The sequence below is a fragment of the Odontomachus brunneus genome, unplaced genomic scaffold (genome assembly GCF_010583005.1).
Source record: "Odontomachus brunneus isolate Ranch 3 - 2012 unplaced genomic scaffold, Obru_v1 Obru_scaffold_302, whole genome shotgun sequence".
In the NCBI taxonomy this organism is placed as follows: Eukaryota; Metazoa; Arthropoda; class Insecta; order Hymenoptera; family Formicidae; genus Odontomachus; species Odontomachus brunneus.
Window position 1 is genome coordinate 70,794 of NW_022639752.1, and position 8,569 is coordinate 79,362.

Sequence of the window (8,569 nt, forward strand, 5' to 3'; positions counted from 1 at the left end):
TAGCGCGTCCTCCAGAATTGTAAACAGCGCGACCGCCGAACAACCGGTAAATAGCGAATCAAACGAGATTCGAGATATAAAACGCCGCGTAATCGTAATCGAGATGATTCGATCATCCACTCTCGAAAGAGAAGCAGAACCGATCTACCGCTCCCGACGGAGAATCCGATTCCAATCATCCACTCTAAGAGAGACCAATTCTACTCCGCTCCTGGCAGATTACTATTCGTCGATTGGTGACTGTAATCACTCCGCCGTCGTTACACGGATACGTGTCATCGACATTCGACTCTACTCCGCTCCTGGCAGATTACTGTTCGTCGATTGGCGACTGTAATCACTCCGCCGTCGGCTCACGGATTCGTGAGGCCGACACTGATAAGGTCCGCGGCACCGTTGGCCGCATCCAAAATCGTGTCCGAATGAGCCGAGCTCGTTGAGCCATAAAGGAAACTCCGAGAGCAAAGGTCCCGTGTACAAGGACCGACGGACGCATCGCATACGCCGAAACGACTCAAATCTCCGCGACAGGAGATCGAAGGGAGCGCCGCTAAGGCAATATCCCGCGTGCAGCTACGCTGCAATCTCAACGACCGCGGACATTATCCGATTCCGAAACGCCGCTAAAATTGCTGGAAGAAGTGTCAACCGCGCTTAAGAGACAAGACGCCGAAAGAAACGTCAACAGAATAGACTCGCGAATACGCGACACTGACGTCGTCCGCGTCCCGCGCACCGCGCGTCACATCACGCAAACCGGCGTCTAAACAAGCCTCTGTCAGGCGATACAAACAACCAAAACCAACGGCGTCAACACGTATTGTTCGATCTGTATATTGTAATTATTGTCAGCTTAGTATTTAAATATATTATTCATTATTATTTAAAAAAAAAACACTGTTTCTCAATTATTTCGCTTATCACGAACCCGACCCGACGAGCGATCCGAACCCGCTACGAATCGCGGTTACAAATATATTTCGGAATATGCAACTAATTTTCTTTTGCCGTTCGATCAAAAGATATTTCGTACATTGATGAATCTCATTCTAACTAAATAATTTATTGCTTCAGTAATAGAAATTAGCTAAAGTAAAAATGCTCATTAAAACTGCACCGCGCGCGTTTGAAATATTTACTTTCTACAATTACATTCAAATAGAGTAAAGATGCATATAATTTTTATCAGAATATTATATCATAAATATATACATTTATTAGTGTAAAAATGAAAACTTACACAGAATGCGTAACACATAAAAAATAATATGTTTCCTATTATATTTTACAGTTATGTATACAATAGTACTAGTACACGTACATATAGAATTTAGAGAGATGTAACGATTATATACGTAAACTCTCATACGAGAGACGTGAGTTCTTGGTAATTTTTTTATATGATCATTCTATGGGGGAGGGGGGTCAGTGAAATATTTTATTCCATTCTTGTCAATTATTTTTCCAATACATGTTACCATTTTTATAGCATTTTCAAATTATGTGTATATAATTATATTTTATATTTAAACTTATTGAAACTTATTGAACACTTTTCCATAAGAAAAATAAAAATTTCTCATAAGAGAAATAAATATTTCTTCATTATCTATTGAATTAGTATATGAAAAAAAATTTTGGTGAAATTAATAAAATTATTTCAACTAGCAAGTTTCAACTAATTCAAAATATAAAATGATTTTTAGATTAATAATTAATCATCAATCATTTTTAGATTAATTTTAGATTATTTTTAGATTAATAATTAATCATTAATCATCCTGGTAGAAATTTAATGCAGTTTTCGAGCAGTTATATTATTGAAATTTAATGCAATTTTCGAACAGTTATGTTAATTTTGTCTAATAACTGAAGAATGAAACTGCTTAGGATTTCACAATCAAGATTTTTCTGCAGTTATTACGCACAAAAGATGCATAAAATCTGAACTCATTTACTGTATGAAAACAGAACAGAAAATAGAAAATTATCCCATTGTCTAATAATCAAGCCTGCTACTCATGGACAGGTTTGGCTTAGTAGTGTTTTATTGTCTGTGCATGATTTCTAATAAAAAAATTTTAATGCTAATGCGAGTTATAGTACAGGAAATCTTTGATGTGTAATATAATATATGTTTTCTTGCTTTTTATACTTCGTTTACAATAATTAAATAACATATGTCCTTTTATTCATTCTTGTAGTTGTACCATTTTATCAAGTTCTGAGACTGAGCTATCATGACAATTTTTATTTGTATCATTAGTTTTAGAATAACCTGATATGTTCTCTTATCGCAATAAAATTCTGCATTATTAACATATATCTCACCTGACTTTGGCTTATTTTCATTCCTAACCTTAGTTATTTTTGTCATAGAGCTTAATATTGTCAAATGCCTTACTTTTTGCAATTTCCCTTTCCTTGCTGTATGCCTTTCCCAGCAAACATAACGTTACATGTAACATACATGTTAGTTGTAATTTCCTACTCAATAATATAACTAATAATGTTATAATATAACTTATAATGTTATATAATACGTATGTTATATAACAGTTACATTATTGGGTAGGAAATTATAACTAACATGTATGTTACATGTAACGTTATGTTTGCTGGGTTTCTACATTTTCACTTATTGTTTGTTCTTTTGCAATTTTAAGCTCTTTTCTAATAACATAAATGTGTTATGTTTATTCACGATAGACATTACAATATATTAATAAAACTGAATCAATATTATTGATATTTGGAAAAAATCGGTTCATATATTGTACAGTAAACTGTTTCAATCATTAAATACAGTTTGTTCCAGTTTCTACAGTATTTCGACAACTAATAAAAATGGCATTAATATTAGACAATAACAGAGCGAATGTGTATACAAACTGCATATATTTCTACCAGAGTAATAACAAAATTAAAAATGAGTTTGCACTATGAATAGGTTAGCAATTGCTTAAACATATCATTTTTTGTTGCAGCAAATGTGTTTAGTTATAATATTTAATTTTACTATAATCATAAATTTACTGAATAAACCAAACCATTTTTTCCGTGTGGTGGCCGACATCATGTTATTATAGGGTCTCATGAAGTTACGTACCAAATATAATTAATTAATTCATAATAACTTAACAAATTTATTATATAGTTACAAAACCAGTGAAATAAAATAAAAGAACACGAGACTCATGTATTATTACGAAAGAACATGTTTTCGGAATAACTCGTTTTTGGAAGAAAAAGACATTAGCATGTTATTTATTTACTGTGTAACACCATTAGTTTCATTAATTATTATAATTTATTTCTTATATATTTATCATTAGTAATTTAATCGTCAATCAAACTTCAGCGTAGTGTTTAATTTATTAATAGTTTGCAAGATTATAGGTTAATCGCCGCTCTATTGGTCGTTTACGACGTAATTAATAATTGTTCCGGCAGAGTTAATTTTATAAATTTATTATACAGAAAAAAATTGCTTTTACTACTGAAAACTTCGTAAGCTCAGCAAATTTATAATTGTAATATACGGATACAGCCAATTTACAAGCTATGTTACAATAATACAACAGTAATTAAGTCGTAGAGTTGCATAAAGTTGATGGTTGTAGTTAACAGAGTTTAATGTTGTAGCACGGCAGATTTGTTGTACAGTAAAAATGATTCTCTATACTACAACTAATGGAAAATATAGTTTGGTAAATGCAACTAATCTTTCTATTGTTACATTAAATGAAATTTGATAGATTTACGGCTAAATCATCACATTGAGAAAAAAATTTCATAAAATAAAAAAAATATATTTTTTTATATCAAATTTGCTGATCGAAATAAATATTTATTTCGTTTAAAAAAATATTTTGTAATATGAAATAATTTACGAATTGAATAAAAAAATAATGACTATTACTTGAAATCAAATATGAAATTTTTTAAACCAATCAAATATGCATTTAAAAATAAAAAAGATATATATTACAATTTAATAAACCGGTTTTCTTTAAATAAACAGCTGAAAACAATGAAATTTTTTTTTAATTTGAAATAAATCTGCTTGTTTATATATAATGCATGAATTGGTTGATATTGTTTATTAATAATAAAAAAATATATTGTTGAAAGTTACAATATAAGGAATTGTTTATTAATAATAAAAAAATATATTGTTCAAAGTACAGTTACAATATAAGGAAGGTGTATTTAGCAAATTTAATATAAAAAAAATAAAAAAAAACAATTTTATTAAAAATATATATTTTTTATATTACGAAATTTTTCTTTAGAAAAATAGGGATAGAGGTTTACATAGAAATCGTACAAAATTATTATCGTGTGAAAAAATATTAAAATTAAGTTATTTTATTAAATCATATATATAAATATAATAATATAATTTTATTAAAAAATTATATTATTGTGTTAATTAACACATATAGACAAAATATAAGACTTTTATATCGATCGAGGAAGTGATATAGTGTCTAAAGCAACAGACTCATAATTCAGAGATGCCTCTTAAGGTCCAAGTTCGAGTCCCACAAGTGCCAGTGAAAATTTTTAAATGTGATGTAATGTTGGAATCAAGTAATCTAAAATTTTCAAGTAAAATCAGCAAACATATACTTTAGGAATATTTTAGGAATTCATTGTGCTATCTTGAGTATGTTGTTTAGTCTAAAATACTTGTTATTTGAAATAAGAAAATAATGTTTTTTCTTTAAAAAAATACTTGTTTTGCTTAAAAAAATATTTTATTTTTTAAAGAAATTATTTATTATTATTAAAATTACAATATTTGTATTTAAAAAAAGATTTTTTAAAATTAAAACCTAAAATTTTTTAAATTAAATATTAAAAGATATTGAAATAAGTAAATATTTCTTTACTTTATATTAAAAATTTGTTACTTTCAACAAAGATTTATTTTTATCTTTATAATGTATACATATTTTATTTAAATATATTTAATATTACATTGAAATAAATATTTAATAAAACGTATTAAAAAAAATTGTTTTTTAATTCAAATAATATTTGTTTAAAATCACTATATTTTTCTTTCGATGCAGTTGTTCCAGCAATACAAGTTAGCTAAAGCAAAAATGTTCATTGTCTCGAATATGTATTCTACAATCATTCAAATAGTATAATAAAATATTATAAATATAAATACACATACAGACAGTATTGCATAAAAAAAATACATATATTTCATATTGTATTTATAATTTATAAAAATACACACGTAATATATTTATAAAGATATTTATTTATAAAGATACATATAATTTATGTTATAACATATATACAGTTATCAACACACAGAAAGACGAACTTAAATTGTACAATGCATAATAATATATTTCTCATTTAGATATTTGTACATCAGACTTAATGGGAATGTACAGTTCTCCGCGAAACAAATATTTCTTTATTATCTATCGCATAATTGCATGATTTGTTTAGTAAAATTAAGAAAATTCGTTTCAAAAACTTTAATTAACTCGAAATACGAAAGGATTAGTTGCAATAACTAAGATAATACCAATAAAAATGAATTTGCTCTATGTGGATTGATATTTGCTTCCATACCTAATATCTTTGTTACATTAGCAAATCAGCTTAATTATAATGTTTAATTTTACCCAACGAACTATAGATTTGCAGAATCTAAATCATTTTTTACCGTACACGAAAAACGACAATCTCTACAATGCGACGGTGTTTTAATCGCCGTCGAGGATAATATGCGGATTTGGGACTATGGAAACAACACTCATGGGAGAGAGACAAAGTTGTGAGAGGTAGAGGGGAAAAAATTAACGATTATTTTGGCGCCCATCGGTCGGGCACAATATTATTTTTTTCTCCCAAGATGACAGTCGCCGTCCGGTAACGCGCTCGTATCCCGGTCTCTTCTTCATAGGCGTAACGCATATAAAACACCCGCACGGTACTCACGCACCGTGAACATTTCGAATGACGTTAGTTATTTTAGACCGGTCAAAGCAAACTTTCGGCTGGATTTTAACCGCTTAACGAAGACACGCCGCGTTAAAGAACCGTCGGGAGCAGACTCTTTATTGCGGCGGTGAATCTTTTCGCGAAAAGAACAGAAGAAAAGACGTTACGGTCGAGAACGGAGGAGACACGTCGGTTTTCGTCGGCGGATATTTAAAAATTTCCGCTGGGAATGGATCTTATGCGACGTTTGTGATTTTTGAGAATCTTAATTTATCAGAGTAAAATATACTTTGTGCGCGCAGTGATGAAGATTTTAAAAGACATGGAGATCAAAATCTGCATGTCTGCGATGAGTCGTGAAGGTGTTACATTTGTTTAAAAAATATCTACTCGAATGAAGTTTGGGACGATTTCTCTGCGATAATTTTATCTCTAAATAATCAGCGCAATAATCACTCTTATATAAAAATAAAATGTTAATTTTATGTCCCGAATAGAGTCCACTCGAAATTTGATGTCAAAGTAACTCATTCATTGTGTATAGCTTGTTGATAAACGAGAGATATTAATTAATTGATACACGTTCTTTTTTTATTTATATCTGTTGTTTTCATTTCAAATTCGATACGTAAATATAAGACAAAAATAAAACAAAATACACGAAAAAGCAATTAAAATAACTTGTGAAAATTGTTGATGAAGCGTTCTTGTTCTTATGATGTAAATATAAAAATTGGTATACTTTAACGCTATTCTTCAATTATCTAATATATTAACATATATGAAATATTATTTTAATCATATCTAAAAGACAAAACTACAAACATAAATATAAAAAATAACATACGAGTGTCAGTTAATTAGCATTTGTAGTACTATTTGTTGATAAACAAGAAATATTAGTTAATTGATACGACATATTTTCTCCTTAAATTTATATTTGTTGTTTTGATTTTAAATTTGATGTAAAACTGACAAAAAATAATAAAAAATATATGAAGAAGTAGCTAAAGTAACTTGTAAGAACTGTTGATGGAACATTTTTGTTCGTATGATATAAACGTAAAACTGAATACATTTTAACGCCATACTGCAGTTACCTAATACATATTAACATACATGAAATGTTATTTTAATCGTATTTAAAAGACAAAACAACAAATGTAAATTGTACGTGTGTCGCTTAATTATTATTTTTACTGTATCAACAAGTAATGCGCGACGAATTAGTTATATTTATTTAAAATTTAGAGTAAACTTTCTGGGATACAAAATTGACATTTTTTTTACCACGTAAATCTTTGATATTATCGCGTAGATACTGCTTGCGTTGCGTAACATGTAGCTATTCCACGATCATTAACACTAACGCCACATTGAGCCAATTTTATTTACCCGCTTATACGTAAAGTTGGAAGATTCAATTAATCGAGATCCAGATACGCCGAGAATCCGTGCGATTAACGTCATGTCCGGGAGGCCTCGCTATTTCGTTAACGTTAATTGGCCCGGGAAAAACATTTATCAACGTTTCGGCTAGCGACAGTCCCGAGAAAATCTCGAAGGCGAGTAGAATCGCGGCTTCTCTCTCTCTCTCTCTCTCTCTCTCTCTCTCTCTCTCTCTCTCACTCATTTTTTATCTTTTATTCATCGCACAACGCGCCGGTGCCGACCATAAATCTCTTTAAATTCAATTAGCCAAGACACCCAACGTTTGGCGTCCTGGATCCTTTTCGGGAAGACCCGATGATATTCTACGACGCGTCGCCGCGCTTACAAAAACAAACCCGATGCGGCAAAGTCGGTCTTCTCTCTTCGCCCTTGACGTACTACCCGATGCGTTCCACCAACGTTAAATCGGTGACCGTTACACACACATAGGGATACATCCGTCTTACGCGTATTAAAGAACTCGAATGATCCAAATGTGAACTTGTCATTTACGAAGCGAGATGAATATCGCTGTGGTCGCCGGTGATCACTGCGCCACGATAATCTTCGATGAATTTTATGAATATATTACGATAGCATTCAAAATTCTGTATATATGTTATGGAATAATTATTAAATTCTTAATATCAAATCTTGGTACAAGAAAATAAGATATTTAGTGACTATTATTAGAATTTGTACTGAAAAAAGGTTTTTGTTGAAACGTAAATTTGGTATACCGGATCAAAATTTAGATGAAATAAGTTCAACAAAATGTTTGGTAATTACAACAAAAAAATTTAATTGCCACTGTATGTTTTGTTTTGTCAATAATACACGCATTAAGGATAAGTATAAACGTATAATAATAATTAATTGTATGTACAAAATATTTCTTTAGAACTTGTTCATCCGATAATTTACCTTGTAATCGAACAGGAACTGGTGAGTCTTGCAAACTCTGACGACATCTTTGTAGTCATGTTTATAATATGTTCTTATGACCTTTAAAAAACATGGTAATGCTATACTTATTAATAAACATTAGAAATAACGCAACAATAGTCGATATATAACGAATATCGATAAATAATAGATATTGATATAGATATAGTTGATAATCACCAAATATTTCGTTGCTTTAACAAGATAAATATTGAAC